General features: G+C 42.9%; 1 pseudogene; it reads left to right on the top strand.

The window, feature by feature from the left end:
• Positions 1-131: 131 nt before the first annotated feature.
• Positions 132-25,999, top strand: LOC100348142 (density-regulated protein pseudogene; annotated as a pseudogene).

Genomic DNA, 25,999 nt, shown 5'->3' with positions numbered 1-25,999 from the left:
GTCAAGAATATTATATTCAGTGAAGCTATCCTTTAAAATGAAAGAGAGAAGAGAAGTCACATGTATGGCCTCAGCATGTGGTGTGGTGGGAGTAGAGGTGGCCGGGTTGTGTGACTGCTTGCGTTTCTGAAATGGCTTCTGACATTTCTGAATCCAGTGGTGCTGACTGCAGAGGAGACACTAGGCACAGTGCGAAGGTAGATGCTGATTACCACTTCAAGTGCTTTATTGTGGAGCCTGTTCATTTCCAACAGAGTACTGTGAATATATGCCTGCTATTGCTAAGCATAGACAGGGGTTAGAGAAGAATTTTCCAAATGAATTTGCAAAACTTACCATAGAAAATTCATCCAAAAAAAAAAGCTGGAATCATGGGAGGTCAAGGAACAATAGGGGAAGAAAAGGAGAAGAAAAATCAAAGGAGAGGTGGAAGGCATCAAAAAAAAAAAAAAAAAAAGCCAAAAATGGGCCGTGCCACAGCTCAATAGGCTAATCCTCCACCTGCGGCACTGGCACCCCGGGTTCTAGTCCCGGTCGGGGCGCCGGATTCTGTCCCGGTTGCCCCTCTTCCAGGCCAGCTCTCTGCTGTGGCCAGGGAGTGCAGTGGAGGATGGCCCAAGTCCTTGGGCCCTGCACCCCATGGGAGACCAGGAGAAGCACCTGGCTCCTGCCTTCGGATCAGCGCGGTACGCTGGCTGCAGCGCGCCGGCCACGGCGGCCACTGGAGGGTGAACCAATGGCAAAAGGAAGACCTTTCTCTCTGTCTCTCTCTCTCACTGTCTAACTCTGCCTGTCAAATAAATAAATAAATAAATAGCCAAAAATGAAGACAGTAAAAGGTTATGATAGCTAAAATTCCCAGAGCAAAGAAGAAACATGTGACAAGAGCACGTGATCTTGTAACTTTTGAAATTTGATCTTAAGGAAGCACAAAGATTTTTTGTGCAAAAATTCTCCTGTGCTGCCTCAGTAACAGAGAAGGATGAGATCATCATTCAGGGAGACTTTATAAATGACAACATTTATGTCATTCAGGAAAAATGGCTGGAGGTGGATGATGACAGTATCAAAGAGTTTAAAGAAGGAGTGATTTTTGAAAACTTGTTTATACTTAATGATCTGAACGGAGAATTGATATGGTCAAAGGGAGACAGATCTATCATCTATCGATATATATATATATATGTCTTACAGTAAGACTAGACTACCTTCATTCTTGGAAGTTTCACTGTTCTGTACAAGGCTGCCTTTTAAAAAATATTTATTTAATTTATTTGAAAGGCAGTTACAGAGAGAGAGGGGACAACATAGAAAGAGAAAGAGATCTTCCATCTTCTGGTTCACTTCCTAAGTGGCCACAATGGCCAGGGTTGGGCCAAGCTGAAGCCAGGATCCTGAAGCTTCTCCCAAGTCTCCCATATGGGTGCAGGGGCCCAGGTACTTGGGCCACCTTCTGCTGCTTTCCCAGACGCATAAGCAGGGAGCTGCATTGAAAATGGAGCAGCTGGGTCTCAAACCAGCACTCATATGTGATGCCAGCGTCACAGGCAGCACTTTCACCCACTATGCCACAACACCTGCCCATGCTCCTTGTTTTTTTTTTATTGCCAAAGTCTAATGAACAAAGGAGATTGTCATTTTCATGCATGAAGTAGAGTTAGTCAAATAAAACATTTTGGTTAAAAAAAGTGAAAGAGAAACAAAGTATTTTCCAGGTAAGCAAAAACAGAATTCACTAGTACCAGACCAGCATTACAAGAAGTTAAGAAGAGTGTCCTGCATTAGAAGTAAATATGAAACACATGCCACCACCAAATTCACTAACACAGCAGGCAGAATCATTATCCAACCAACAAAATGACAGGTCTTCTCCATCGACACTAACCCTGAACATAAATGGATTAAATTCACCAAACAAAAGACTGAATGGATTAAAAAAAAAAAAACCACGACCACCACTATATGCTGCCTACACAAAACTCACTTCACAAAGAAACACACAGACTGAAAGTAAAGGGTTGGAAAAAGGTATACCAGCCTAATGAAAACCAAAAGCAAGTAGGTGTAGCTATCCTGATAGCAGGTAAAACAGACTTTAAAAACTGTAAAGCGAGATAAAGAAGGACATTATATTTTGATAAAAGTTTTGATTCAGCAAGAAGATATAACAATCATAAATACATATGCATCCAACACAAGACCACCCAGACATATACAGCAATTACTATTATACCTAAAGGGAGAGATAGACTATAAACAATAATAGTGAGTGACTTCAACACCCCACTCTCATCAATGGACAGATCATCCAGACAAAAAAATCAAAAATGATACATGGGAGTTGAAACATACTATTGAACAAATGGACTGAACAGACATTTACAGGACATTTCACCCAACAGCTACAGAATATACATTCCTCTCATTAGCACATGGAACATTTTCTAGGATAAACCCCACATTAGGCCATAAATCAAGTCTCCACAAATTTAAAGAGATGGAAATCAGACCATGTATCTTCTCAGATCATAAAGGAATAAAACTAGAAATCAACAAGAACAAAAAAAATTCATAAATACTTGGAAACTAAGCAATATATTACTGAATGATCAATGGGTCATTGAAAAAATTAAGAAGAAAATAAAAAGCTTTCTTGAAATAAATGAAAATGAAAACACAACATATCAAAACTTGTGGGATACAGCAAAAACAGGACTAAGAAGGAAGTTTATAGCATTAAGTGCTACATTAAAAATGAGAAATGTTTCAAATTAAAGATCTAATGATGCATCTTGAAGATTTAGAAAAACAAGAACATGCCAAAGACAAGATCAACAGGAGGCAAGAAATAACAAAGATCAGAGCATAAATAAATGAAATTGAAAGTAAAAAAGCAATACAAAGGATCAACAAAATAAAAAGTTAATCTTTGAGAAGATACACAAAATAGATAAACCTCTAGCCAGATTAATAAAGAAAAAAGAGAAAAAAAATCCAATAAAATTAGAGGTGAAAAAGGACACATTACAACCATACCATTGAAATACAAAAGATCATAAGAAATTAGTATGAAGAACAATATACTAATAACCTGAAAAACCTCAAAAATGGATAAATTCCTGGATTCATATAACCTACCAAGATTAAATCAAGTAGCTATATACAACCTAAACAGATCCATAACAAGCAGTGAGATTGAAGAAGTAATCAAAAGTCTTCTATCAAGGAAAAGTCCAGGACCTGATGGCTTTAGTACTGAATTCTACAAAACATTCAAAGAGGAAATAATTCCAGTATTAGTCAAACTATTCCATAATACTGAATAGGACAGAACTCTGCCAAACTCTTCATGAGGCCAGCATTACCTTGATACCAAAACCAAAGACATGACATGAAAAGAAAACTACAGATCTATGTCCTTAACAAATATGGACTCAAAGATCCTCAACAAAATACTGGCAAATTGAATCCAAAGCCACATCAGAAAGATCATACATCATGATCAAGTGGGATTTATCCTAGAAATGCAAGGGTGGTTCAACATTCACAAATCAAGAAATGTCATAAATTATATCAACAAAATAAAGAACAAAAACCATCTCAATAGACATAGATAATATATTTAGAAGATTCAATAGCTCGGGCCAGCACCGCGGCTCACTAGGCTATTCCTCCGCCTTGCAGCACCGGCACACCGGGTTCTAGTCCCGGACGGGGCGCCGGATTCTGTCCCGGTTGCCCATCTTCCAGCCAGCTCTCTGCTGTGGCCAGGGAGTACAGTGGAGGATGGCCCAAGTGCTTGGGCCCTGCACCCCATGGGAGACCAGGAGAAGTACCTGGCTCCTGCCATCGGATCAGCGTGGTGCACCAGCCACAGGGTGCCAGCCGCAGGGCGCCGGCCACGGCGGCCATTGGAGGGTGAACCAATGGCAAAGGAAAACCTTTCTCTCTGTCTCTCTCTCTCACTGTCCACTCTGCCTGTCAAAAAAAAAAAAATTCAATAGCTCTTCATGATAAAAAAAATCCATAAATTAGGTATAGGAGGAACATCCCTCAAAATTATAAAGGCTATACATGACAAACCAATAGCCAATATCATCCTGAATGGGGAAAAGCTGAATGCACTTGCCCCTCAGATCTGGAACAAGACAAGGATGTCCACTCTTATTCAATGTAGTACTGAAATTTATAGTAAATAAATTAGGGAGAAGAAATAGATAAAGGGCATCAAAATTGGAAAAGAGGAAGTCAAATTATCCATGTTTGCAAATGACATGATGCTGTACATGGAAAATCCTAAACACTCCACTAAAAGCTCTTAGAATTGATAAACCAGGGACTGGCATTGTGATGTAATGTGTTAAGCCTTTGCCTACAACACCTCCAGCATCCTGTATAGTCTCTGATCCCAGCCCTAGCTGCTCCACTTCAAATTGAGTTCCCTGATAATGTGCCTGGGGAAGCACCAGGAGATGCCCCAAGTATTTGGGCCCCTGCATCCATGTGGGAGATCCAGAAGAAGCTCCTGGCTCCTGGCTTTGACCTGGCCCAGCTCCAGATATTTTAGCCATTTGGGGAGTGAATCAGCAGATAGAAGATCTCTCTCTCTCTCTCTCTCTCTCTCTCTCTCTAATCTCTCCTCCTCTCTATATAGCTCTGTCTTTCAAATAAAAACAATAAATGTTAAAAAAAAAAAAAAAGAAGGGGTCAGCACTGTGGTGTAGGGGGTAAAGCCACCATCTGCAGTGCTGGCATCCCACATGGGCTCTAGTTCGAGTCCCGGCTGCCCCCCTTCTGACCCATCTCTCTTCTATGGCCTGGGAAAGCAGTAGAAGATGGCCCAAGTCCTTGGGCCCCTGAACCCACATGAGAGACCTGAAAGAAGCTCCTGGCTCCTGGCTGTGGATCAGTGTAGCTCTGGCCACTGTGGCCATCTGGGGAGTGAACTAGTGGGTGGAAACTATCACTCTCTCTGTCTTTCTCTCTCTCTCTCTCTCTGCCTCTCTGTAACTCTGCCTTTCAAATAAATAAATAAATATTTTTTAAAAAAGAATTAATAATCCAATTCAGTAAAGTTTCAGGTTACAAAACAAACATACAAAAAAGTAGCTTTTTTGTATGCTAATCATAAAAGAAAGCCCATTCACAACAGCCACCAAAAAATTTAAATATTTAGTAATAAATTCAACCAAAGAAATGAAAGACCTCTACAATAAAATGTATAAAACATCAATGGAAGAAATTCTCATGGACACAAAAAAGGGAAAGATATTCCTTGCTCATGGATCAGAAGAATCAATATCATCGAAATGCCTATACTACCTAAAGCAATCTACAGATACAATCCCCATAAAAATACCAGTGACATTCTTTACAGAACCAAAAAGGGACCTAAAATTCATATAGAATAACAAAACACTCAGAATAGCCAAGCAATCCTGTACAAGAAAATCAAGCTGGAGGCATCGTAATACTGCAAATCTATAGTAATTAAAACAGCATGGTAGGGGGACTGGTGCTATGGCTTAGCAGGTAAAGCCACTGCCTGCAGTGCCGGCTTCCCCTATGGGCGCTGGTTCTAGACTGGGCTGTTCCACTTCCAATCCAGCTCTCTGCTGTGGCCTAGGAGGACAGTAGAAGATGGCCCAAGTGCTTGGGCCCCTGCACCCAAGTGGGAGACCCAGAAGAAGCTCCTGGCTCCTGGCTTTGGATCAGCACAGCTCCAGCCAATGGGACCAGTTGAAGAGTGAACTAGGGGATGGAAGACCTCTCTCTCTGCCTCTCCTTCTCTCTCTGTGTAACTCTGACTTTCAAGTAAATAAATAAATCTTTTTTTAAAAAAAAAGCATGGTACTGGCATAAAAACTGATACAAAGACCAATGGAACAGAATAAAGAACTCAGAAATTACTCCAGATACTTACAATCACCTGATTTTTGACAAAAGTGATCAGAATATACACTGAAGTAAAGACAGTCTCTCTTCAACAAATAGTGCTGGCGAAATTGGATTTATACATGTAGAAGAATGAAATTAAATCCACATACAAAAATCAACTCAAGATTGATCAAAGACCTAAATTTAAGACTTGAAACTATGAAGTTGCTGGAAGAAAACATAGGGGAGGGCCTGTGCCAAGGCTCACTGGGCTAATCCTCTGCCTTGCGGCGCCAGCACACTGGGTTCTAGTTCTGGTCGGTGCACCGGATTTTGTCCTGGTTGCCCCTCTTCCAGGCCAGCTCTCTGCTGTGGCCAGGGAGTGCAGCGGAGGGTGGCCCAAGTGCTTGGGCCCTGCACCCCATGGGAGATCAGGAGAAGTACCTGGCTCCTGCCATCAGATAAGTGTGGTGTGCTGGCTGCAGCGCGCCGGCAGTGGCGGCCATTGGAGGGTGAACCAACGGCAAAGGAAGACCTTTCTCTCTGTCTCTCTCTCACTGGCCACTCTACCTGTCAAAAAATAAAAAAAAAGAAAACATAGGGGAAACACTCCAAGATGGTGTGGAGGACAACAAAAGCAAAACTAAACAAATGGGACTGTATCAGATTCAGAAGCTTTGTACAACAAAGGAAACAATCAATAGAGTGAAAAGACATCCAATAGAATGGGAAAAAATATTTGCAAACCACCTATCTGACAAAGAATTAATATCCAGACTATATCAGCAACTTAAAAAACTCAACAACAAAACTTACCCAGTGAGTAAAGAAACGGGCAAAGAACTTCAATATACAGTTCTCAAAAGAAAAAATTACAAATGGCCAAAAATATATGAAAGAAATGGTCAACATCAGTAGCCATCTGGTAAATACAAATCAAAACCACAGTCAACTCACCCTTGTCAGAATGGCTAAAAACCAATACAGAGAGTAACAAATGTTGGTGAGGATGTGGACAAAGCGGAACACTGTTGGTGGGAATGTGTATTAGTGGAAAACAGTGTGGAGATTTTTTTGAAAAACTAGAAATAGGGAATTAGTGCTGTGGTGAAGAGGGTTAAGGGGCTGGCGCTGTGGTGTAGCAGGTAAAGCTGCCGCTTGCAGTGCCAGCATCCCATATGGGCACTGGTTCAAGTCCTGGCTGCTCCACTTCCAATCCAGTTTTCTGCTAATGCACCTGGGAAAGCAGAAGATAGCTCAAGTACACAGGCCTTTGCATCCATATGGGAGACTCAGAAGAAGTTACTGGCTCCTGTTTTCAGCCTGGTCCAGCCCTGGCCACTGCAGCCATTTGGGGAATGAACCAGTAATGGGTAATCTCTTTCTCTCTCTCTCTCTGTATCTCTTTCAAATAAATAAATATATCAAACAAACCACATAGAAACAGACTTATCATATGATACATCAATCCCAGTACTCAGTATACACCCAAAAGACTTGAACACAATGAATCAAAGAGATACCTTTTCCACCATGTTTATAACAGCACTGTTTTTTTGTTTTGTTTTGTTTTGTTTTGTTTTTTTGACAGAGTGGACAGTGAGAGAGAGAGACAGAGAGAAAGGACTTCCTTTGCCATTGGTTCACCCTCCAATGGCCGCCACGGCCGGCGCGCTGCAATTGGTGCACCGCGCTGATCCGATGGCAGGAGCCAGGTACTTCTCCTGGTCTCCCATGGGGTGCAGGGCCCAAGCACTTGGGCCATCCTCCACTGTACTCCCTGGCCACAGCAGAGAGCTGGCTGGAAGATGGGCAACCGGGACAGAATCCGGCGCCCCGTCCGGGACTAGAACCCGGTGTGCCGGTGCTGCAAGGCGGAGGATTAGCCTAGTGAGCCGCGGCGCTGGCCTATAACAGCACTGTTTACAACAGCCAAAATTTGGAATCAGCTGAGGTGATGAATGGATAAAGAAAATATGCTATATACACAATGGAATATTACTCAGCTATTAAAACAGAATGAAATTCTACCACTTGCAGCATAATGAATGCAACCAGACCAGCCTATGGAAACTTCAATGAGACTAAACCAAAAGGAGAAGATAACTAACCAAGAAAGGATTAAGATTTATATAAAGGAGAAAACCAAAGAAGGTTTGGAATGAGTAAATTTTGGCTTATTGTAGACTTGGCAAAGGAACTTTAAGTTGTTTTTTCAAATTTGTGTTTAGCAGAGTGCATTTTGCAAACAGTATAATTCACTTCAGTCTATTAGTGAAAAAATCTAATCTATTTATTAACTTACACTTCCCTCACCAGTTATATATTAAAGGATATTTTGATAAAGGAATTAATTTTAGTTTATTTTTATAAGTCTCTATTAAAATCTATTCTTTTCTTGGTGACAGGAAGTTATTCTATACTGAATTCTCATGTATTAAAATTTGTTTTGGCACTCTAAACTGATGACATTTCTGAATGTGAAAAAATCAATCACAACACTTCCTCTGATTATACAGTTAAATGAAATTTTGGCAATATAACTAAAAGAAAGATATAATTGGAAGTCCGCCGACAGGAGTCTATTCTTGGTTTTGGCTTGACCTAATCTGAGTTTTTTACTTCAGCCAAATATAGAATATTCTACAATAAACTGAGCATAACAACTTTATTCACTTCCCTGCCTGATGTAGAACACACTGTTAAGTAGATATCCATGGCATTTTGAGGTTTTCAGATAAAAAGAGCCTATAAAAACTGAGAGTAATGTCTGGTATGAGGCAGAGAAGCAGGCCCTGTCAAATCCTGCTGGTGAAAGTAGAAAGAGAAACAGATTCTCTGATACAGTGCCATCAAATGGCAGGAGGGTTATCATTTTAACTCATAATTCCACTTCTGCAAATTTGCCTTAATACACAAAATGGTAAAAGAAAACCATATAGAATACAATGCATTAAACCACTAAAAATGCTTTAATAGGGGCCAGCACTGTGGTAGAGCGGGTAGGGCCACTGCTTGCAGTGCTGACATCCCATATGGGCGCTGGTTTAAGTCCTGGCTGCTTCACTTCCAATCCAGCTCTCTGCTATGGCCTGGGAAAGCAGTAGAAGATGGCCCAAGTGCTTGGGTCCCTGCACCCACATGGGAAACCTGGAAGATGCTCTTGGCTGCTTATTGCTGTGGATTCATTCTGAGAGGAGAAGCACAGTGGTAGCAAGAGGTACAGTCACGACACAGACACTGGGAGTTGGTGAAAGCAGGCTAGAGATAAGCAGCTCACAAACTCATTCATTTCAGTTGGTGCAGCAGCTTATATGGCCGAGGCAGCCAATCTGGTCAAGGGGCAGTTTATGCCATAACCAATCACTGCCTGTTGCCAGGCAGGCTCCTTTGCCAAGTGGGTTTTCAAAGCCATTCTTGAGTAATTGATGCTCACTTGCCATCGCCATCTTGGCCCAGTCTTCTCATTCCACCACATTTCCCCTTTTTCATTTATATTTGAGCAATGGGAGGCATGATCCTTGGCCATACCATTGTTGACCCCATTTCCATGTGGTCTCCTCATGTGGCGGTGCCTGTCTTAGGTTGTCCCCCAGGGGATCTTACCTGTTGTTGACTAACCAGCTCTCAAAACAGGAGACCACAGGAGTGCTTGCTCAGATAGGGGGAGGAATGAGGAACAATGGTAATCAGGAACGGCATGACCGCACACAGGCTGTGGGCCATTTGAGTGGCTGACCAGAGCTAGTGGGGGTATGAAGCAGTAGCAGATGTGGCTGTGGGCAGTTCCTCAGAGCAGGATGATAGGGCAGGTGCTTCTGCTAACAAGGTGGACTCCCAGTCTTGTTCAACTGGTTCTGGTTGACTGTCAGTTTCAGGCTTGATATTTCTGGCTGGTGCCTAAATGGGCTGTCCCACATTCTCTGGAAAGACACAAGCATATCCTCCTCCCTTGGTTAGCAGAAGCCTTTTTACAGGTGTTGGAATTAAGGGCCTGAGTTCTGCATCCACTTCGACATTTAATGGCAAAAATGTGGTCAGATGGGGTCTAGCGGCTGCCCTGAGAGCCTGGGATGCCCGGGGACTGCCACAAATGTGGGGATCCTCACTGGGTGCAGATGGGATGACCTTGCATGGGTTATCACTCCGAGGTCATCTAAATTAATCCCCCCAGGCTATTTGGGGGGCAGCTGACTAGGCATTGCTGTGTTGTCTGCTGTCATGTCATTTTCACTGTCAGAGCTCTCTCCCCAATTCATCAACTGTTGCCTGTGAGGCAGTGGCCTGGAGTGACAGGCTCTTATCACTCAGATTCATTATGTTTGGTAATCTGTGTGGGTTTCTAAGAGGGGGATATCTTTCCCATGTTTGAGTGCTTAAGAGCGCATGCCACGCCAACTCTAGCCAAAGGAAAGACACCCACAGCACTGCTGCTATAACAAAGCAAATTCCTAGCACCTCAGTGGCTGATGACATTATGCAGGGGGTTCCCTATGTTAGACAATGAGATAGTGGTGTATCAGATCATAAGTATGTCCTGTGCTTAGTGGGAGTCTTCCTTGATTCATTAGGTCAAGGCTGTATGTCCATACAGTGTCTCCGGAGCGTCATCTCTCTTGAGTGAGGGAAGATGACTTGGTTCCAAATTCTGGGGTGATCAGTCCCTTATGTGAATTCGCCGGGTGAACCAAAAGTAAAAGGAGGAGCCAAGAAGCAGCATTACACTTCTGGGTGGTGTGTGCCTAACCCGGGGTCACTTTGACCGAGGACAAGGACAAGGGTAGGGGTGTAGGAGGGGGTTCCATGCTCACCCTCACAGAACCGAACAGCACACAAAACACCAAGGGGCCTACTTGTCGAAATCAAGGGGGGACCTCACTGAGTCCAACACACTGTCTCTCAGCCATGTTTAGCGCCAGATGTTGAGGTTGATTTGTTCTGAGAGGAGGAGCGCAATGGAGGCAAGAGGCACGGAGTCACCACACAGACCCCAGGAATCAGGTGAAAGTAAGCCGGAGGTGAACAGCCCACAGACTCGTTCATTTCAGTTGGTGCAGCAGCTTATATAGCCGAGGCAGCCAATCTGGTCAAGGGGCAGTTTATGCCATAACCAATCACTGCCTGTTGCCAGCCAGGCTCCTTTGCCAGGTGGGTTCTGAAACCATTTCCTGAGTAACTGATGCTCACCAGCACCATCTTGGCACAGCCTTCTCATTCTACCACAGCTGCTGGCTTCAGATCTGCCCATCTCCCACTGTTTCAGTCATTTGGGGAGTGAACCATCGGATGGAAGACCTCGCTCTTGCTCTCTCTGCTTTTCCTTCTCTCTCTGTGTAACTCTGAGTTTCAAATAAATAAAATAAATCTTTAAAAAAAAAAATAAAGACTTTCTGAGTGATGGGGTTTGGGGTAATTTTGACATTTCTATTTTTTGCTTATCTGTATTTTTACTGAATAAACATAGGTTTTCTTCAATAAATAAGTATTGCTTTATAATATGGAAAATAATTTAAATGGATGTCACAAGACAATCACATAGGTAAACTAATTAGTAGACTATAACATACTTACACTAAAAGAAAAAAATAAATTGCCCTGCATATTTTATGTGCTTATACTTTTTGAGCACAAATTTAGTTTCTTGCCCCAAAAGCTTTGCTGTAGACAAAGCTTTCTCCTGTGCCATGAAGGTTGGTAAGAACTGAGTCACCACTGTCTTTGTAGGACTGAGTCTCAAAATTACCTAGGGACAACTGTACCAGCAGCTTTGGATGTTCTCAGACCTTGGGAGAGGCCTTCAGGAGATATGTCTGACTCTCCACACAGGGTACTACATCATCTGCAACACCATAAAAGTCACTTTGTGGTTGCTTTAATGTACTAGCTCAGGAAATATCTTCAGATTCTCAGTGTAAGAATAATCTAATTTTCTAAGTATTTCATATGGCAAGCAAATCAGGATCCAATCTATCAGCCCAAGTACTTGTGGCTGAGTAGCACAGAGAACAGGAAAATTTGCTTTGACATCCAATTCCTTCTGGCTTTATACATCTGGGACAGCTTCCCCAGTTTAATAACAAGGAAGGAAATGTGGTTACCTCCACCAGAGACTATCCCCACAGAGTAGATTATTTCTGGGATAATAACCTCTCTAAGAGAGTTAAACAAAAATATTTTAAAGAAACAAATATGGAAACTCTTTTTTAGCTCTAGAAGATTGGGATGCAACCTGACACATGATGGAACACCTAGATATTGTGCACAAAAAGCTCAGGAAGGAACAAATATTGAGTCCATTTCTGCTTTCTTGTTTAAGCTTCATTGAAGTCTCCAGAAAACAGCACAGGGTGGAGTGAACATGGTGAAGCTTCAGCACAGAGGTCTCATGGGAAGAGATTTGTTGTTGTTGCTGTTCCTTAATTTGGTCTGTGGTCCAGAAAATAAAAGATTGCTTCTTTTCTTTCCTCCTTTTTTTAGAACTTGGCTTTGTAGTGACAGTAATTAAAGAATATATTGACTTTTCTCTCGAATAGGCTTAAAGAATAAGATGAGGGCTTCCATCACAGCAGTGGACAAACCTCTCCCTGACACCCATCCTCATAAATTAGAGACTTCTTGGAAAAACATTGAGCTAATAAGCCATATTCCTAAAAGATTTCCTTATTTTTTAAGCCACTTGAATTTTCTGTTCAGACTATTAATACATAGGTAATTGTTCGATTTGTGCAATGGGAAACCCATTATATACAATTTCTCACATGCTTAGTGTCAAATGTGTCTTCACTTCAACATCACCGCTGATTAGTTGCTACCTACTCATTACTATTTTAAAGAGGTGCTCAATACACAAAACAGTTTATTGTCCAGAAGAGGCTATGTAGAAATATGAACTTCTATTTTAATGTACTTGTTTTTCCTGCAAAGTTATGTGACTACCACAAACACTATAAAACATATTCACTTACAGTCATAAAAGGGGGATTTATTGTACATTTCCTGTATCCGCTGAGGTCTTGTTATGGTTCCCACAGGTAGACAAAGCACAAGAGAGTTTTAACTTCCTCTAATAATTGCTTGAACTGAACTGAATTTTGCTAGTATAGAAGGAAATAAATGGGAACAGGTTTTTAAAAATATGCTTGTGCCTAAAACTGGTGTTTTGTTTTGTTGCTTTACCTATATTATTTCTTCTGGATGCTTGGGATTCCCTGGTTTATACATATAACTTGATATTTAATCATTTTGCCTTTTAAAAATGATTGTCAACTTTCTTTTCCTAATAAAAAAATCAACCAACATGTTACATTTGTACATATTGTATGGACTATGACAGGGCAGCTAGCTTTGCTGTGTTACATTTCCTTAGCAATGTTCCCTTGCTTCTTAAAAAATAATAAATAATAAAAATAGAAATCATTTTCCCAAGCACCTCAGTGTAAAGTTGCAGCTGTATTTGGTTACTCTCTGGATGGGAAATAGGCCGGTTGCCTTTCTTCTCAGCTTCCAAGCCTTGCTCCTGAATCCTTTCCACACACACAACTCCTATTTCAAAGAGAAACCCCACCGGGAGGCTGGAGGACAAGACTGTGAGAGAAGGAAGTTATGTTAATTTCCCACCCCCAAAGACATCAGTGAGTCCTGAAAATACTTGCAGCTTAGTGGGGGAGGGGAGAGGCTTCACTCTAGATTGACTCAAAGTTTGGTGATCATACTTGCAAGTTCTCACAGCTCTGCCAACGCCCGTCCCTCCTTCCCCTGTCACCAGTAATGTGCTTAGTCAGAGACACCGTGCAGCTGCCTGGGGACAGAGCAAGCTCAGTGTGACAGTGTCCCTGTTGTTTCTGGCTGCAGTGCAGTCAGGACTTTGTGTTTTATGGGAGCCAGGGCCCCGCAACTCACCTGCAACTCACCCGTATAGCTTCTCCAGTCTTCACAAGGACTTGGCCTCTTAAAGAGAAAAGGAACAGGGAGCTCTAGGAAAAGCAGTCATTTTTTAAATGTTTGCACATGTGGTGGTGGTAAAATAACCAACTTTCACCTTTTTAAATTGGGAGTCGCTAATGGAGAAATCTTTCCAGAAGAAAGGGAATTTAGTGGAAGATATCTTTCAGGAATCTACTGCAAGCATTCCTTCCTTCAATCAACAACTTTACATCTCACAACCTTTCTCACAACCTTTCCCCTTGGGCAATCTAATAAACAATAAAACTATTTCCCTGGAGAAGAAAGCACACAGGTACATAAAAACAGAGCCTATGTCACAGAGCTGCTGAAACAGCGCTTCTGGGGCCCACCCCCACCCCATCCCAGGCAGAGTTTTGGGGTCCGAGCTCCCTGCCATCACACCTACAGCCTCTCGCAGAGCAAGGTGCCCAGTCCCACCAGTATAATTATCAAGCTGAGTTATCAAGAAATGCCTTCTTGTACATCCTTTGGTGCTGACCCAAGAAATGATAAGAATGAAGTTCTGGGGGAAGAAAAACCTTACACTAGGCTGCAATTTCTGACAGGAGTTCTGACAAGTTTTTAAGAGGTTTCTCCTGGGGCCAGTGTGGTGGTGTAGTGTTTTCAACTGCCCCCTGCAACACCAGCAGCCCATATGAGCACCAGGTTGACTTCCAATCCAGGTCCCTGCTAATGCACCTGTGAAAGCAGCAGAAGATGCCCAAACAGGTGGGCCCCTGACACTCCTGTGGGAGACCAGATGGAGTTCCAGGCTCCTGGCTTTGGCCTGGCCCAGCCCCAGCTGTTGAAGCCATTTGGGGGATAACCCAGCAGGTGGAAGCGCTTTCTCTCTCTCTTGCTCTCTCTCGCTTACACTCTCTCTGTAAGTCTGCCTTTCAAATAAATAATAAAAAAATTTTTTAAAAATGTTGTGGGGCCAGCGCCGTGATGCACTAGGTTAATCCTCTGCCTGCGGTGCCGGCATCCCATATGGCTGCCGATTCTAGTCCCGGCTGCCCCCCTTCCAGTCCAGCTCTCTGCTGTGGCCTGGAAAGCAGCAGCAGATGGCCCGAGTCCTTGGGCCCCTACACCCAAGTGGGAGACCGTTGCAGCCATTTGGAGAGTGAACCAACAGAAGGAAGACCTTTCTCTGTCTCTCACTGTCTGTAAACTCTGTCAAATTAAAAAAAAAAAATGCTGCATCTTGTGTTCACAGAACCTCTGGAGAGCTCATTGCTTCTTATGCAAAATGAAGGAACTCTCAGAAGCTGAAGGCCCAGGTCTCATCCAGTGGTGGATTCTGTGAGCAGATTAGCTAATGAGACCATGGTGGCCCAGGAGTGGAGAGCACACGTGTCTCTGCTTGGATTCAGGCTTTACCAGGTGTTAGCTCTGGGTTCAGGGTAAGCACCTGGACTTTCATGCACCTGCTTCTTCACTTGTTTCCAGTACAGAGGAAATGATGTATGGAAGGCAATTAGGGCCGGCGCCGCGGCTCACTAGGCTAATCCTCCGCCTAGCGGCGCCGGCACACCGGGTTCTAGTCCCGGTTGGGGCGCAGGATTCTGTCCCGGTTGCCCCTCTTCCAGGCCAGCTCTCTGCTGTGGCCAGGGAGTGCAGTGGAGGATGGCCCAAGTGCTTGGGCCCTGCACCCCATGGGAGACCAGGAAAAAGCACCTGGCTCCTGGCTCCTGCCATTGGATCAGTGCAGTACGCCGGCCGCAGCGCGCCAGCCGCGGCGGCCATTGGAGGGTGAACCAACGGCAAAGGAAGACCTTTCTCTCTGTCTCTCTCACTGTCCACTCTGCCTGTCAAAAAAAAAAAAAAAAAAGAAAAAAAAAAAAAGAAAAAAAAAAAAGGAAGGCAATTAGTACAGCGTTTCACAAAGTGTTTAATGAGGAATGATTATTTTTACAAAACAGCTAGGTGTCTTCCCCTCAATGAACATGCAAAAGACGCTCAGCCTCACTTATACAATATGCTTCATCCATCTAATTGATGGAGGTTTGAAAATTGGATAATATCCATTGCTGGAGAGTGGGAAATAGGCTTTATTATCTATTATTTACCTCATTACACATTGAAGGTAGGAATGTCAATTGGTGCAACCATTTTGGAGATTTTTTTTTTCTGCTGGAAAAGCCATATATTTTTGACAAGCATTAACACCAATGACAAGTTAGACAAGTCTAAAAATATTAAGCAATGTTGATATAAAAACGCACTTTATGGACATCATTGAAAAACTGAAGATTGAGAAAAATGCTAGTTTTATAGATTTACTTTTAAAGGCAAAACACTTAATTTACATACATTTTGAACAGAATCACTCTGTCAAAGCCAGCAATGATGCCAAAATGCCTTCTTCCTACTTGCAGAGTCTTGCCAGACTCTTCCAGGTCCTCTCTCGAGAAGGAAGGTGGTGGGATATTTTACTCGTAAACATCCTTCTTGTCTACAATTTCCTGAGGACACACTAACTTTTCTGCAGCTATAGCAGGAATTTTGAACCCAAATTTGTCTTCCATGGCCATGATAACCTCCACTTGGTGCCAAGTGGCTAAGCCCAGGACTTTCATTAAATGGGAATTCACTGAGAGCCTTTCTGGGTCAACGTGACTGTAGTTTCAAGGCAGAAGGAACATGGTCCTTGCTTCCCTCTAATGTCATAATGTTATTCATTCTCCCTGAAACCCGCATGAACACTGAGCTGCATTTGGGTCCCTGTGAGGCACAACATGGTGCTGAGACCCAGACCCAGCCATGGCCAGTGTGGGGACTTCAGGGGGCAGCGTGAAGACCACAAGCAGGATGAAGGGGAAAAGACAGGAGCCATAACGGCTACTCCTGGAGAGAAATATGACAATATATATCATATTGTGAAAATGTATTCTCTCACCTAAAGACTATATTTCTAGGAATTTGTCAAGCATATATACTCAAATCCCCAAAGGTGTAGAGGCTTACTACTACAAGAAAAATCACAGTACTTATTCATAGCATATATTTTACTGCCTTCTTCATCATGGTAAAATTCATAGAAAACTCACTATTTTAACTAATTTTATATGTACATTTCTATGGCATTAAGTACTGGTACCCCCACATTGTACAAGCATCACTGTCATCCATTTTCGGTACTTTGTCATCATCTCCAGTTGAAACTTTGTCCCCCACTGAACCCTGCCCATTCTCTTCTCCCTGCTAGCCTTCTGTGCCTATGAATTTGACCACTCCAGGTGCCTCAGATAAGAGGAATCACAATATTCATTCTTCTGTTACACGTGTCAAAATTTCTCCATCATTTTGGAGCCCAAGAAGCCTGCTGTGGGACAACCTTTCCACTCCACCCTCATCCTCAGCTGCGTATCACCAGGGCAAAGGGAGAGGTTCTCCTTGCTACATGGAAGACTGAGAGCTGCCCCAGGGCTACTCAGAGTGGTTGTCACAGGCCTGTAGCTCTGGCAGGAGACAGAGAGCTCAGGGCAGCCCACTCAAGCTGAAGTTTCTGGCTGAGTAGGAGAGCCTGAGTGATTGTGTGCTTCTTTATCGGGATCAAAGTACCAGAATTCTTTGGGAGTTGGGAGGGAACACCAGTATTTTTCAGAGGGCTTGGAGGTCTGAGTGAGCAGGTGTGGGGAATGCTGATTCTTATTTGAGCATGGATGTCAGTGTATCCTTGTATGGGTTCACAAGGCTTGCAGCCTTGGGGACATCTGGCAACACTCCACGTGATCTGCAAAAGAGAATCTCAACTCTGGAGGAGCTTCCGCCACTCAGTGCTCACCAGCTAGGTCAGTGGTCCTGGGAAGGCTGTGCTGTGTTCTGAGTAACCTGGGAATGCCAGTTTTTTCCATGATACGAAAACACCACAGAAGTTGAGAACTTTTAAACAGTGAGCAGGAACTCTTTTGAGAATATTTTTTTGTGGAAATGTATCGCTAAATCAACAGCTAAAGACTTCAGGTTCTCTGAAGTGAAGAATCCAGTGAGAAGAATCCTTTACCAGGTTCTCTGTTGTACTTGAGCATGGGGCTGTGTCATAAGGATGCGTTTGGGTGCACATATTAGTCACATGTCTAACATGCAGTGACTGTCAGATTGCATGGGAAAGCCAGAATAATTCCTGTTCTATTATCTTAAGTGCACTTCTATGTATATCCAATGAGACAATGGATATAGAACAGCAACCCTTTAGTTAGGCCACATTTTTTATGGAAAGGGTTCCTCAGGATCCTTAAAGGCTGTGGATCCTCAAAAACCTCTTATTCTAGAACATTCTTGCAATCCAACCCATTTCTTTACTCTTCATTTGGGGAGGCTGCTGAGCAGACACAGAACATTTGGCTTGTCAGCAAACTTCAGAGAAGGTTACTAATAGGAAGATACTTGTTAAATATTTATAAATTCAAGACTCAACATGTATACATACCATAATGGTCCAAAGTTACAAGCAACATAGTAGGCCAAAGAAAATGTATCTGCAGTTTGGCTAAATGAAGAACTTCATTTCAAGGACTGGGTTGACGTGTTATATCCCCATCAAACCTTCTATGTGGAAAACCACTTAAATTTCTAAAGTTGAATTGTATTCATTTACTTAAAAATATTTCTATAAAATTTTTAGTATCTATGAATAAGAATTTCACTGAAAGTAAAGTGAGCAATATATGATAGCTATTTTCACACTTGTGGTATACCAACATCAATTATATTTGTGTTACTTCACCATGTTTAGTGCATTTTTAAAATGAAGTATCTATTGTGAAAAATGCATGAGTAATGCAAAAGCTATTTTTAAGTGACCTATCAGGGTACTGATGTAGTTATTGCTCTCTATAAAATCAAGAAAAACTTTTTAAAAGTTTATTAAGTCATACACAATATTTTCTATACTATTTCCGTATTAAGCATTTTTCAAGTTAAACTGCATTAAAGTCTTCTTTTAAAAAAGATTTATTGGGCTGGCGCTGCGGCTCACTAGGCTAATCCTCCGCCTTGTGGTGCCGGCACACCAGGTTCTAGTCCCGGTCGGGGCGCCGGATTCTGTCCCAGTTGCCCCTCTTCCAGGCCAGCTCTCTGCCATGGCCCGGGAGGGCAGTGGAGGACAGTCCAAGTACTTGGGCCCTGCACCCCATGGGAGACCAGGAGAAGTACCTGGCTCCTGCCATCGGATCAGTGCGGTATGCCGGCCGCAGCGCGCCAGCCGCGGCGGCCATTGGAGGGTGAACCAACGGCAAAGGAAGCCCTTTCTCTCTGTCTCTCTCTCTCACTGTCCACTCTGCCTGTCAAAAAAAAAAAAAAAAAAAAAAGATTTATTTATTTAAAAGAGCAACAGAGAAAGCTTCCATTCACTGATTCACTCCCCCAAACGACCGTTAAGGGTCAGGCCAAAGCCAGGAGCCTGGAACTCTGTCCTGGTGCCCCACATGGTTAGCAGGAGCCATTTTTGCTGCTCTCCTGGGCACATTAGCAGAGAGCTGGACCAGAAGTAGAGCAGCCATGGGTCAAACCTGTGTTCTGATATGAAACATTGGCATTTCTTTTTTTTTTTTTAAGATTTATTTATTTATTTGAAAGTCAGAGTTACACAGAAAGAGAGGAGAAGCAGAGAGAGAGAGGTCCTCCATCCGCTGGTTCACTCCCCAATTGGCTGTAATGGCCGGAGCTGCGCAGATCCGAATCCAGGAGCCAGGAGCTTCTTCGGGTCTCTCACACAGGTGCAGGGGCCCAAGGACTTGGGCCATCTTCTACTGCTTTCCCAGGCCATAGCAGAGAGTGGATTGGAAGTGGAGCAGCCGGGACCTGAACCAGTGCTTGTATGGGATGTCAGCACTGCAGGCGGCGGCTTAACTGCTATGCCACAGCTCTGGCTCTGGAATGCTGGCATTTCAGGCCACAGGCTAACCCACTATGCCACAGTGCCATATATTTTGTGTATTGGAAGCCAGGATTTTGAGTTCCAACAGTTCCCCTTCCACGTACAATCCATTTAACTGCTTCACATCATTATAAACATACTAAATGAAAAAAAAAATTACAATATAAACTCTTAAGCATGAAAACATGTCACCACCTTATCAAGTCAAACTTTGAATTTACTAGTCATCTATGAATAACTGTTGTCATGATTTGGAGCTAAAATATCTTCAACTAGTTTTGTAACATCCTATTTGTTTCTTCCAGCTATTTGAGCCTCTATATTTAATAACATATTTTTATGCTGGCAAAACAGACTGTTATTGATCGTATTATTTAAAAAGGGGAGGGCAGGTACTGTAGCACAGCAGGTCAAGTCACTACCTGGGATAGCCACATCCCATACTGGAGTTCCTGTCAAGACCTGGCAGCTCTACTTCCCATCCGGCTTCCTGCTAATGTGTACCCTGGGGATGAGGACTCAGATGCTAAGTCTCTGCCACCTATGTGGGAGACCTGGATGGACTTCCTGGTTCCGGACTTCAGCCTGGCCCAGCTCTGGCTGTTGTGAACCAATAAATGGTAGAGCTTGTTCTCTCTCTCCCTCTCTCAGTCTTTTTCTCTTTCTAGAGTCACTCTGCCTTTTAAATAAATAACTCAGCCTTTTAAAAAACCAAAATAACAAAAACCAAATGGATTACAGGAGTAACTTGCATTTATGTACTCTTATAACTGCTTGAACATATTTGAGATGATTATACTTTTATCAGTTTAAGTTTTTCTTGATTTTACTAGACAGCAATAACTACATCAGTACCCTGATAGGTCACTTGAAAACAACTTTTGCATTACTCATACATTTTTCACAATAGATACTTCATGTATTTGAACTCTTTTAGTTGAAGAATGAAATGCAAACCAATCAGCAAATGGATTCAGCTCTGAAATCCTGTGTCCTGCTGAACTGAAATGATATCAATTACATCATGAAAAGTTCCTTTTACCAAAAAACTGCTGAAGTTCAGAAGGCCACAGTTCTATTTTTCATCACAGGATGGACCGGCTGACAAAGGAAATGTAGACCTCTTTTAAATATCTGTAGATATTGCAAAAATTTGGGAAGCTTTTTGACCTGAGAAAAAGTGCTTCTGCCTTTAAGGCAACATGTTGCTCATTATGTATTAATAAGCTGGCTTCAACAAAGACCTTTTATCCATTGCTAAAAACCAACCAACTATAAACAGCCCCTAGGTTTTGTTTTTGCCAGTGCCAGAAAGATTCCCAAATCCTTTCAGCTGAAAAGCCAGCAAAGATCAAAGAGATTTCACATGAGTCCTCTCCATGTCAATGATATTACAAGTGCCATCTTTTAGCACATCATAATAATCCTGTTGTGCAGAACTCACTTCCAATGACCTGTAAAAATTATATATTCAAGAAAGGCACTTTTTCTCAGCAGAACGAAGAAAGTATGAATTAAGAAAGGTACATTTAACAAGTTCAATGATCTATTGTGACAAGTTAATACACTTTTCCCCCCATTCTGTGGAGTTCAGAATTGCAAATGCTTGGCTAATTAGCCATAATAAGGATGGAACTCAAATCTTAGAATGCAACGTGACAAAATGATTTATTACTTCTTAGTCACTAGAATAAGTACATGTTCTAACATTGATTGCTTTTCATTTATTCTATTATGTATATCTTGCACCAAATTATATGCATTAGCAAAAATACTGAAGCCAGGTTACAAAAACAAAGGAAGAAATGAAGGCAGGAAGGTAGAGGAATTAAAAAAGTTAGCCGAAGTTGAAACTTAGTTGAGCACAATTTATTTTGTTTGCTAATGGTATTATACTAATTTTCAAATGCATTCACTTACCTATTGACTGTGATTAATGACATTAAAATTTTTACCTGGACTTCTGTTCAGTGTTGATACTACCACATTAAGTAGTTTTTTTTTTTTTTTTAAGATTTATTTATTTTACTAAAAGTCAGAGTTACACAGAGAGAGAAGGAGAGAGAGAGGGAGATAGAGAGGGAGAGAGAGGTCTTCCATCTGATGATTCACTCCCCAGATGGCCAAAACAGCTGGAACTGCAATGATCAGAAACCAGGAGCCAGGAGCTTCTTCTGGGTCTCCCACATGGGTGCAGGGGCCCAAGGACTTGGGCCATCTTCTACTGCTTTCCCAGGCCATAGCAGAGAGCTGGATTGGAAGTGGAGCAGCAGGGACTCAAACTGGTGCCCATATGGGATGCAGGCACTGCAGGCAGCAGTCTTTACCCACTATGCCACAGCACTGACCCCAGTAGTTTGTTTTAATGTCTGCTTCCTACAGCAAAAGATGAGTGTTGATATTAAGGTTATAGTCAAGATCAGATATGTAACATTTGTCTTCTAGACCACATGTATATGACAAGCCCTGCATCATCAGGGATTATAACTGGTTCATGAATACACCAACCAGTTAGGACACAATGTCCTGTGTATTCGTTCATTCAGCAAATATTTAATGAGGATTCCTCTGCACAGGGTTCTTTTGCTTACAAGAAATACAAATACAGGGCCGGGGTTGTGGTGTAGTGTGTAAAGCTGCTGCCCGAGGTCCCAGAATCCCATATGAGCACCAGTTTGTCCTGGCTGCTCCACTTCCAATCCAGCTCCCTGCTAATGGTCTGGGAAAAGCAGCAGCAGATGACTCAAGTGTTCGGCCCCCTAGCACGCATGTGGGAGACCCAGGATGAAGCACCTAGTTCAGCCTAGCCCAGTGCTGGCTGCTACTGCCATCTGGGGAGTGAACCAGCAGATAAAAGACCTCCCTCTCTGTCTCTGCCTCTCTCTGTAACTCTTTCAAAATAAATAAATAAATTTTCTTTAAAAAAAAAAAAAGTACATGATCTCAACAATTCTAAGATGATGACCATTTCTTGAACAGCCACTCTTTGTCAGGCCTTGTACTAGATCTCTTTCATGTTTTAATCAATTTGTACAAATACAAATTAATTAAGTGGAAAAAAGGGGGAATCTGTTTTCTCATTCTGATCTTTTGTAATTCTCATACTTTTTGGCTTCTTTTTGTGCATTTGCTCCATTCTCTTTTCTTGCTCAGCTTTCTTTACTGCTCTCTGCCCTAGTAACCTGAGAGTGCAGGAAACCTCACCATGGCTGCCTGTACTGCGCATTACTCCCCGAGACCTTTAGCTCAAGTAGTTGCCCACCACAACCCTTGGCCTCTTGGTTCTAATTTATGTGAGAAACATCTGAGAAAAACATTTGCAAGCCATTGGACCAACTTCCCTTGGATCAGGTTTCCTCCCTCATTTAATCAGCTGTAGCCAGAGAGAGGTCCCATATTGGGGTAAGAGTGCGCAGAAGGAGCCCTGTTGAGCAGCAGCTCCTCTCCAAGGGTGGGGAACCTTTTTTCTGCAAAGAGCCATTTGTTTACTTATAACATCATTCATGGGCCATACAAAATTATCAACTTAAAACCTGCTATAGGTGTACTGAATTTTTTTTTTTTTTTTTTTTTTTTTTTTTTTTTTTTTTTTTTTTTTTGACAGGCAGAGTGGACAGTGAGAGAGAGACAGAGAGAAAGGTCTTCCTTTGCCGTTGGTTCACCCTCCAATGGCCGCCGCTGCAGCCGGCGCACCGCACTGATCCGATGGCAGGAGCCAGGAGTCAGGTGCTTTTCCTGGTCTCCCATGGGGTGCAGGGCCCAAGCACCTGGGCCATCCTCCACTGCACTCCCTGGCCATAGCAGAGAGCTGGCCTGGAAGAGGGGCAACCGGGACAGAATCCGGCACCCCGACCGGGACTAGAACCCGGTGTGCCGGCGCCGCAAGGTGGAGGATTAGCCTATTGAGCCACGGCACCGGCTCGGTGTACTGAATTTTGAGTCCTGCCTGCAGCTGCCTTGGCAGGGCCAGACTAAATGATTTTGCATTCCCCACCCTGGCAAGGGCCCGTAATCACAGACAAGTCTGGTTAAACAGCGTTTTTAGCTAGTTTGCTTTGTTTTGTTTCTTATCATTATGTCCCCAGAATCTAGCACATAGCAGTTATTTAAAGATTCTATTCACTGAACTAAGATAGGACATAACCCTTTAAGTTTATAATTTATATAACTGCTATTTAGTAACAGTTGCTGAGGTTTGGACTCTGAAAAGTCTCCTGCTGCCGGGATGAGTAGATTTAAAGCTGAGAATTAATAGTCTTTTAACTTTCCTACTCAATCATTGCTTTTAAACGAAAACTTTTAGCAAATCAATCTTTAACACATCAATTAAAACAGCTGAAACAAAACTGAGCACCTCAATATGTACTTCCTTAGAAAGTCATTGCTCATTGCTTGCATAACTGTCACTGAGGACACTCCACATTTTAAAAAAATATTTGTTTGAAAGGGAGAAAGAGAATCAATCTTCCATCTTCTGACTCACTCCCAAACTTCCCACAATACACCAGGGCTGGGACAAGTTGAAGCTAGGAGCCCAGGGCTCAATCTGAATCTCCCACATGGGTGGCAGGGACCCAAGTACTTGAGCTATCACCCGATGCCTACCATGGGCACATTAGCAGGAAGCTGGATTGAAAGCAGAGCCAGGACTCAAAGGCAAGCACTTCAATGAGACACAGACATCCAAGTGGCATCTCAACCTCTGTGAAAAACACCCAGCCCAAGTTTGTATTTTAAAACTGCCGTGATAGTATGCTAGTATTTTCATTGGTGATTGCCTTTAGAATTTAAGCCATTTAGAACGATATCAGGAATTCTATCAATTTCAAGAGGACAGAAAGGATGACAGCGGGACAGAGGCAGTGTAATTCCACTGTTATGTACCTTTGGAAGCAAGAAATGATTTTTCTGTTGTTCTTGTGGAGGGACCTTTTTGATGTCCAGAGGAGCATTTCTAGCCTTTTCTTTCCCTTCCCTTCAATGAATAAAATTTGGTAAAGGATGTCTAAACAAACAAGAGCAGAGGTGGTGGCCAGCGCTGTGACGTAGTGGGTAAAGCTGCCGCCTGCCCTGCCAGCATCCAATATGGGCACTGGTTCGTGTCTCAGCTGCTCTACTTCCGATCCATCTCTCTGCTGTGGCTTGGGAAGGCAGTAAAAGATGGCCCAAGTCCTTGGGCCCCTGCACCCACATGGGAGACCCAGAGGAAACTCCTGGTTCCTGGCTTCCAATCAGCACAGCTCCAGCCATTGCAGCCATTTAGGGAGTGAACCAGCGGATGGAAGACCTGTCTCTAACTTTTCAAAATAAATACATCTTAAAAAAAAAAAAAAAGAGCAGATGTAATCATTTAAGTGAGAATCCAACCAAACCAGATGTCAGAGCATGTTCTGAGCTCTGTGAGAGTTTCTCTCAGGGTTCTGGATGCTCTCAAGGTGTCTTTCTTAACACAGACAGGGAGATAAAGTATTCTGAGGGCTTACCTTCTGCATCTACTTTAGGACTCTACCACAAAAGGTACAATTAGGTTGATACAGGAAGCAAAGTAGACTTTCTAGCACAGGCTTCATCTAGGATGGGCTGAAGGGTTTGGAAGCTTTTCTGAAAATATCTTAACTATTTTCCAATTGTAACATCCTGTATATGTGTACTTTTGGGGGCTGGTGCTGTGGCATAGCAGGTAAAGCCTCCATCTGTGGTGTGGGCATCCCATATGGGTGCCAGTTTGAGTCCCAGCTGCTACACTTCTGATTAGGCTCCCTGGAAAAGCAGCAGGAAACGACCAAAGTGCTTGGGCCGCTGCACCCACCTGGGAGACTCGGATGAAACGCCTGGCTCCTGATCGGCCCAGCTCTGGCCACTGCAGTCATTTGGGGAGTGACCAGTGTATGGAAGATCTCTCTCTGACTTTGCCTCTCTTTGTAACTCTGCCTTTCAAATACATTTTTTTTTTAAATAAGGATGCTTTTAAAAGGTCATGGGAAAAAGGAATTACAAGGTAATGCAAATCTTCCATGAATTTGTTGAAGACCGCTCGCAGAAAGTAAATACTCAGACTTGCTTTTCTACAAGGTTGTACGGTTCACAGCTGAAGACAGAGTAGTTCAGACTGGAGACAGGATATCTGCTCACTGGCCAGCAGCCCCTGGACCTCGATTCAGATGCAGAAGGAACTGCAGAACTCAGCAGAGAGGTCATCAGCTGCCTTCTCCAGTAACTTTCTGGTGCTGCGACCTGCAGCAGCTCAGCGGCAGCAGCACTCATTCTCGAGTGTTCTGCTGTCTTGGAAGGGTATGA

The sequence above is a fragment of the Oryctolagus cuniculus genome, chromosome 3 (assembly GCF_051225735.1).
Source record: "Oryctolagus cuniculus isolate XC-2025 breed Fujian yellow rabbit chromosome 3, ASM5122573v1, whole genome shotgun sequence".
Taxonomy (NCBI): Eukaryota; Metazoa; Chordata; class Mammalia; order Lagomorpha; family Leporidae; genus Oryctolagus; species Oryctolagus cuniculus.
This window is presented reverse-complemented; position numbering and strand designations above follow the sequence as displayed.